This window comes from Rhagoletis pomonella, unplaced genomic scaffold (genome assembly GCF_013731165.1).
Source record: "Rhagoletis pomonella isolate Grant_MI unplaced genomic scaffold, Rhpom_1.0 Rhpom_scaffold_00003, whole genome shotgun sequence".
NCBI classification, from domain to species: Eukaryota; Metazoa; Arthropoda; class Insecta; order Diptera; family Tephritidae; genus Rhagoletis; species Rhagoletis pomonella.
This window is the reverse complement of record NW_023458557.1, coordinates 73,098,374-73,106,084: the sequence shown is the minus strand read 5'-3', so window position 1 is coordinate 73,106,084 and position 7,711 is coordinate 73,098,374. Positions and strand designations below refer to the sequence as shown.

General features: G+C 37.3%; 1 protein-coding gene across 1 annotated transcript in view; it reads left to right on the top strand.

Moving 5' to 3' along the window:
* The first annotated feature begins 258 nt into the window (after positions 1 to 258).
* Positions 259 to 7,711, top strand: part of LOC118735498 (neuronal acetylcholine receptor subunit alpha-7) — a 613,475-nt gene continuing 606,022 nt past the window's right edge. The window contains exon 1 of the mRNA XM_036465294.1: positions 259 to 1,094. The gene's annotated coding sequence lies outside the window, so the exon portion shown is untranslated. The remainder of the gene's footprint in view (positions 1,095 to 7,711) is intronic.

Sequence of the window (7,711 nt, the reverse complement as noted above, 5' to 3'; positions counted from 1 at the left end):
TAAACAAACAAATCATGAATTCGTTAACCAACATTTTTCTATTTTTCTCTCTCTCTCTTCTTTCTCGTTCTCTCTCCACCATAGCTTCATCGATTCATCATTGCGCTTGTAAATATAACAAAATAAAAAGCTTAGAATGCTACATACACATAAATCAACTTGTTTAAAATCATTGCAATAAAATTAAAATACTTAAACAAAAAAATAAAAATTAAAAAAAAGTCTAATGCAATAAAATAAAAAATTGCTAAACCGCAAAAACACATTAAATATTCATGACAAATAAATCATGTGCATTCGCGTCTTCATAAATACATACATACAAATGTAGCTGTAAATATGTTAGGTTTTCGCAACGCCACAAATAAATCATAAAAAGTTAAACAAAAAAAAGAAATAAAAATATAACTATTCTAAATAATGAAATGCATAAACTTCATTCGATTCTAGTCATCTAAAATGCACCAAAAGCCATTGACAGGATTTATTTAAACATTTCTAAAAAAAATCTATTAACGCGCCACACTTTCCAAACATAACCTATAAGTTGCGCTGGCGCTTACAACAAACGCACACAACGTACGAAAGCACTTGATATTTGGTAATTTTCATACTCGCCTAAAAAAACATCAATAAAAGCAGTAATTTAAAGTTGTTGACCTTTAAATTTAATTGAAAATGCATTGTTTATGCTTTATAACTAAAATTAAGTATCGTAAAAATTTAGTTAAAAAAAGCTAACTTCACGTTTTGCCACTCTCATTGCAAGCCAGCTCACAGTTTAGGGCTCAATGAATAGCACTTGAAATTTTAACTTAAAAAAAAATAGTAAAAGAAATTATGGAACAGTCATTTCAAACCTTGTGTTCTCATTTAAATGTTGCTTTCAAATTAGCCAAACCACAACAAAAGGCGGGATTCAATTGGCAAAAGGCAGCGCGCTCGTTTGAATGTTCACATTTAGTGCAGCAACAGCTGGAGCTTTTGGCATCGCTGCAAACAACAGCAGCTGCTAGAGGGTGATCTTCCGCGAGCAACAGCGAGAGGAATTTAAAGCATTCGAAGAAATATTCAAAGCATTTAAAGACTTAAAGGTAAGTGCTTAGGAAATTGTACTAAGTAAGTGACAGAAAATGTTTATTATTTTTGTTGTCTAATAAAAATGTCTGCAATTCTCAACTGTAGAATAAATGTTGTTTTTAATAGCACTGCTTATGAATAATATAATTATAAGACGCACTGTCGGCATAGAAGGGGGTTTTCAATAAGGAACTTTAAAAAAAACAAAAAAGAAACGAGATTTTTTTAAATTGAAATACAATAAATCAACTTCATACCTTCTTACCACCGAACGGATGCTTTCCTACCTCCACTAAATATTAAAAATGGCATTCAGTAGTGCCAGAGCTACTTGAGCGGATTGACTGTGCGATACCAGTTACAATGATGATGGCTTAGGGATCATTAACTTAAAGTGGGTGTACTACAGAGGTCTATTCTTGGATGGAATCTTGCATCTCCTCATCTCAGAATGTGCAACGTTTTTTGGCTTTGCGGACGTCGTAACGTCACAATCTTGCTTAGATAAATCACTGGAGCCGAGGTAGTAACAAAAGCGTAAGCGCAAGAATGGCCGCGCAATAAATCTCGCACACTTTCAACACACAAGGCTGAAAAAGTCATAAAATCAAAGTAGCTTGTTTAGTATCTTCTGGTATCAGTATCTCTGATTCTGAGAGCATCTTAACTCGCCAACTCCCAGGTAGCCACAAACACATGTAATGGCTGAGTTCGTGAAATCGATACTCCTACTTGGTTAAATAGGTAGCACGGAGATGAAGATTTCTTTCACCGATTCTTATTGGGTATGCATGTTTAAAGCTCTGGACACGAAAGCAGAATAACGTGCTCTTTCTCTGTTCTCGAGCGGAAAACTCAATACCAATCTGGGTAGCGTTGCCCCACCCAAAATACATAATGGAGAGTAAAGCTTTGGTGATACAGCAACTCCACAACAGAAAACGGATTAGACACAGATTTGAACGGGGGGCAAGATTAGCTGCACAGTAAGCCAGATGAAAATACCCTACTCCTGCGAAATGTACTTCTTAGTCGTAACTACCAAACAAATGAGGTGAACAGGTTTAATTACTAAATCAAGACAAATAGCTCTTGAAATATACTTGACAGTGACGAACGTTCTGGTCGAACCGCCTCGCGATAAAACACATAAATGTTGTACCGGGCGTATTAACACATATTCGTTTGTTAAAGTCTCACAATGAATCTTTCTGTGTTATGATTTCGATGCTTAATCCTCTGAAATACATCCATATTAAAGAGGAGCGTAGTACCCACTGTGATAGAAATCTAACTACTATTTTCACGGACGGATCGAAGTTGGTCGGCAGATTTTAAAGAGTTTAAAGAGGTGTGGATTTTTGCAGGCGCTTTTAAGGCAGAGGCGGCAGCCTGATTGTAATGGTCAACACATGCCCTGTTGGGCTTAGCGGAAATCAGGGCTCTAACATGGCTCACGGTACAATCGCAACTGTTTGGGAACAACTTGAACTCTCTATCGATCGCATCGGATTTATTTCAGATCAAGCTTATTTGGGTAACAGGATACAATGTAATTGCAGTAAAATAGCTAGAAGAAGGCACCCCATGAGGTCATCTTTACTAACAGCGAGGGACGATGAATACTTTTTGCCACCTGTGTGTCATTTTTCTACAGATTGGTTTATGGTCACTGAGCAAAAACCGCAGCATGCAAGTTTGCAAAGTATTTCCCGCTAGTAATCGACCGCAGGCGGCCAAAGGACCTCTGCAGCTGGCTTTGCAACAACTCTCGGTTCGGACAAGGGACCTCACTGAACACTGTCTGTTGGGGATTGGCTTAATATCGTTACGCAACCCTTTTGGCGTAGCTGTTTAGAGGGAGACGAAGTGAAAATATCACACAAATCGGCACAAATTGCATCAAAACTCCAACAAAAATAATTATTAATTAATAAAATAATTGACATGAAATAGTTTGTCCGATTTCTAGATCAATGTTGGCCAGAGAGGGCTTACGGCATTTACAATGCAAGAATTCGTGAAAACGCCGATGGTCTCTAAGTAAATGCCATTGATGGCTTTTCCGTAGTGTATAACCTCCAGTGGTTGTGATTGTGATTGTAAACAAAACTGTTACAAGATACAGAATAGAGGCGTAAGACTAAGGTTATAATTAAGACTGAACACTAAGCCCAAGATGAATACTAAGATCAATATGTATAGGAAGAAGAATGCGAAGGCGAATTGACGAATATGATACAAAGAGGATGACGAATATAATGACGAATATGATGACAACTATGCAGACGACCACGACGAATACGAAGACGAGTACGAAAACGAAGACTAAGACAAAGGGGAATACAAAGTGTAATCCGTACATAACGACTAGTGACTACGAATACATAGGCGAAGGCAAGTATGAGGAATACGAAGACTAATCTTCTTCTTCTTATTTTGGCGCTTCAACTGTTTGGGAGCTTAGGCCGAGCCCAGAAAACTTCGCCAATTGCCTCTATCCTTTGTGAATTTGCGCAAACGTTGAATTTTATGGGCTTAACTATATTCATGTCGTTATAAAGCTCATACAATTCGTCATTCCATCTTCTTTCGTCGATCACGCGAACCGCTCCACATATGTATCTTGCGCAGAATATTTCTTTTGAAAGCACTTAATACCTTATTAACTTTGTTTGACATTGTCAATGTTTCTACGCTACGGAAGACTTGTAGAGCGTGATTTTTGTTGTTCGAGAGAGGACCCAAAGTGACAAAGTACGAAGACTAATACTAAGCTTAATACTTATAGAGAGTAAGGCAAATTTAAGTAGTATCAAACGAACTCGAAATCAACCGACGGAAGTTTCACTTATGTATTGTGGCCCGAGCGCACCGAAGATTGTTTTTTTTTTGCTTCAACTTTTGCCGGAGACAGATTTTAGGCCTTGGTTGCAGATCTATAGTTTTTTACCAATGGCAGTAATTTGTAAAATTTTCGGCTTGTTCACCGACTGACACGTTCTATCATCAACGTGAATTCCAAGCCGCTGCTCGACCTCCTTCGCCGAGCTGTTAAAAATGGTTACCGAGGACTTCATAGGGACGAAAGTAAGTACATACATATTGTCGTATCGAAGAACTAAACCATAACGGAGTGATAGCCATTTAATTTTCAATCCATATCATCTATGTCATTGCCCGACGCCAATATCAAGCAAACGTCATGGTTTGACATTATTTGTTTTGTTGCCTTAGCATTTAATAATAGAGCACAACCCACTTTTGGTCTGCTGCGTACGTCACCTAATGCCAGATTTGTGTCGAATAGTATATAATATAAATTAGAATAAATGCTTCTATACATAGAAAGGAAACTCCCAAGCACACATATGAATGTGCATATGTTTGTTATCGCTTTCGACGGGCATTGCTATATATACATATGCATATATGCTTGTACACGATCATATTTATAAACAGTAGTGGCCACATAGCTAGGGACACTACTACTTTATCCGTTCTGAACATTTATTTTTTCTTTAGTAATTTTTAATTTCTTTTTCCTAAAAATATAGTTTATGCTACAACGAAAAACATACAGCTCAAAGTTTCCAGCCTTTTACAAGATTTATAAAATTTCGCCAAATTTCAGATAATGGTCTCCAATATTTTAAACCTTTTAAACACAATTTCTTTACGCATTTTCTTTCATACAAACGATGTTCGAATTCTGTTTTAACACTTTCACTAAAATAAAATATAAAATAAAAAAATGTAAAGAAGAAGTGTCTCTAATTATGTGCCCACTACTGTATTTATGTATGTATACAAACTACGTTCGAATTCTATTTTAACACTTTCACTAAAATTTAATGGGCTATAAAATTGCACACCCGAATTTGTTCTAAAAATTCTCATAAAAATTTTTTAAATTTTATGAAAATTTTTTTGAAATTTGGCGACTTTTTGTAAAATTTTTGAAAGGATTGTAGATTTGAGTTGCATGCTTTTCCTTGCGGTATAAAATAAAAAATAAAAAAATGTAAAGAAGAAGTGTCTCTAATTATGTGCCCACTACTGTATCTACAAATGTATGCATACAAACTATGTTCGAATTCTGTTTTAACACTTTCACTAAAATTTAATTGGCTATAAAATTGCACACCCGAATTTGTTCTAAAAATTCTCATTAAAAATTTTAAAATTTTATGACCTTTTTTTTGAAATTTTGCGACTTTTTGTAAATCTTGTGAAAGGATTGTAACTTTGAGTTGCTTGCTTTTCCTTGCGGTATAAAATAAAAAAAAAGAAATGTAAAGAAGAAGTCTCCCTAATTATGTGGCCACTACTGTATTACAAATGTATTTATGTATGTATGTATACGCATTTGTACGAGCAAAACCTGCCAAAAATTTAATTTTGAGAATTTTCAAACACGTCCGGCAGATGTCAAGCGTACAATCAAGTTTAATTTCTAGCCTGTTCACTCGTCAGTATACATGTAACTGTTTTATATAAATATGTACATTTGCGACTAAAAATAGCCGATAGCGTTATTGCAGCTCTCTAACGATGTTGCTGTGCAAGCGCAAAATTTAATTTAACGTAAATCCAATCAAACTCACTGGCAGCATAACTTGGCAAAAAAAGGTAGCTCAGCACAGAAAAAAAAGAAAAAAGTCACTAGCAAAAATGTATGAGCCAACTGAAAAAAGAGACAAAAATTGCCATTGAACAATCGACATTTGGTCAGAAAGCAAAGTGTTAAAAAATTAAAAAAAGCTATACAAGAAAACTAAAAATCAGGCAATAAGCCAATAACGAAATGGGAAAATTTGTGAAAATTTCGTAAAATAATAGGCGCTCTTGTTGCTCGCTTCCAAAGGCGCTTTTAACTGTTAAGAGGTTCAGCAGTTTTTTTTAGGGGTCAAATGTTATCAAGCAGTTGAAAAACAGGTTGTCAACGTCAGCCAATTTTCGATTTTGCTTGTAAAGTGCAATGAAATTAGAAGTATTCACAAAAAAAAAAAAAAAAAAAAAAAAAAAACGAACAACGAAAAACCTCAAACAATGCTGCAACACATTGCTACAAAAAGCTCTATAAAATCATACGCCACACCCCATACGGTATCCCTCCAACTTCTCTTTACACATCTCGCGCAACCCTTGGCCAGCAACCCCTGGCCTTCGTCGCTTGTGCAGTGGGTGACTCTCCCAATGACACTCTCCCGTTCAAATAGTTGTATGTGCTGCTGCCACTCAGTCGGTCAACCAGCTGGTCAACCAGGCAACAGGAAATCCTTTGCGGCCAATGCAGTTGATAGCTTTGATTTTCAGTTGTTTTGTGTGTGCTTTGAGATATTTTTTTTTTTTGCAATTTTCTTTACTCACTTTCAGCTTTGTCGTTGCCGACAGTAAAAATATCATTATCGCTTTTATCGTCATTATTTCGAGTGATTTTGTACACCCTTTCTGCTTTGCTGCCATTTGATTCGGCTTTATGCTTTGCCGCTGAGGTTGTTACTGCTGCCGATGCTGTCTACTTGTTTTGTCATTAGTGCCGTTCTGTTATTCCTAATGCCCTGCTCTCTACTTTACAATTAATTTAATAGAAAATGTTGCTTGTTGTTGAAAGTTGTTGGTGTTAAAATATAAATACTTTAATAGAAATTGCACAAGTATGAGCGGATTTGTGGTTTTTATAGTAACTAACACTAAAGCTTTGGCACAAAAATGCGACAGTTTAGTTGCTATTATTTACTTACTTTTACTTAGTTAAAATTTTGCTTGCAACTGTTGCTTAGTTAGTACGACGTCTCAGTTTTCTTACAACCCTTCTACAGAGTACGACCTCCCTTCCAGACCTGCTGGACGATCGTCACCTGTCCTGGGCGATAAATTAGTTTAAACGCTTCTAGTCAACGGGATCAGATGGCATCATACGTGCGCAGCTGCAAAATACTGTAGGGGGATCGTGAGGGCCGGGTTCATCCCCAAAGCTTGGACGGTAGTCAGGGTTGCATTCATCTCGAAGGCCAGTAAGGGCTCTCTCATGGTTCCCCTAAAGACTTCAGGCTCATCAGTTTGTCTTCGTTTTTGTTAAAACCGCTAGAGAGACAAATTGACCTGCAGATAGGAAACCGGATCCCCGGGGTTTCCCTTCGAGAGCTCAACATGCATGCTGCAAGAGACGGTCAGTGGATAGGGCCCTATATACATTAGTGAAGGGTTTATAGGAAGCCTTCACTCATAAACCAGTAGGGGCCTTTTTCGACATCGAGTGAACCTCAGCAAGATGGAACCGGTATTTTCTACTAGGAAGTACGAGGCTCCCGACTTAGACCTGATCGTATATAGGAAGGTCTCGTGGCAGCCCAACATTGAGGAAAGGGCAAAAAAGGCGTCGGTTGCCTTTTACTGCTGCAGGGGAGCTATTGATAAGAGGTGGGGTCTCTCGGCCAAGACAATTCATTGGCTCTATGAAACCAAAGTAAAGCGTATTTTGTTTTACGGAGCCTTTTTCTGGTGGAACTTGCTATAGAAGGCTTCAATTGCCCTTGTCGGCATTAGTGGTGCACTAAGATCCATACCTACAATCGGGCTTAACGTAACAATATGCCTGCAGATACTGCTTGCAGACTTGTCGCAG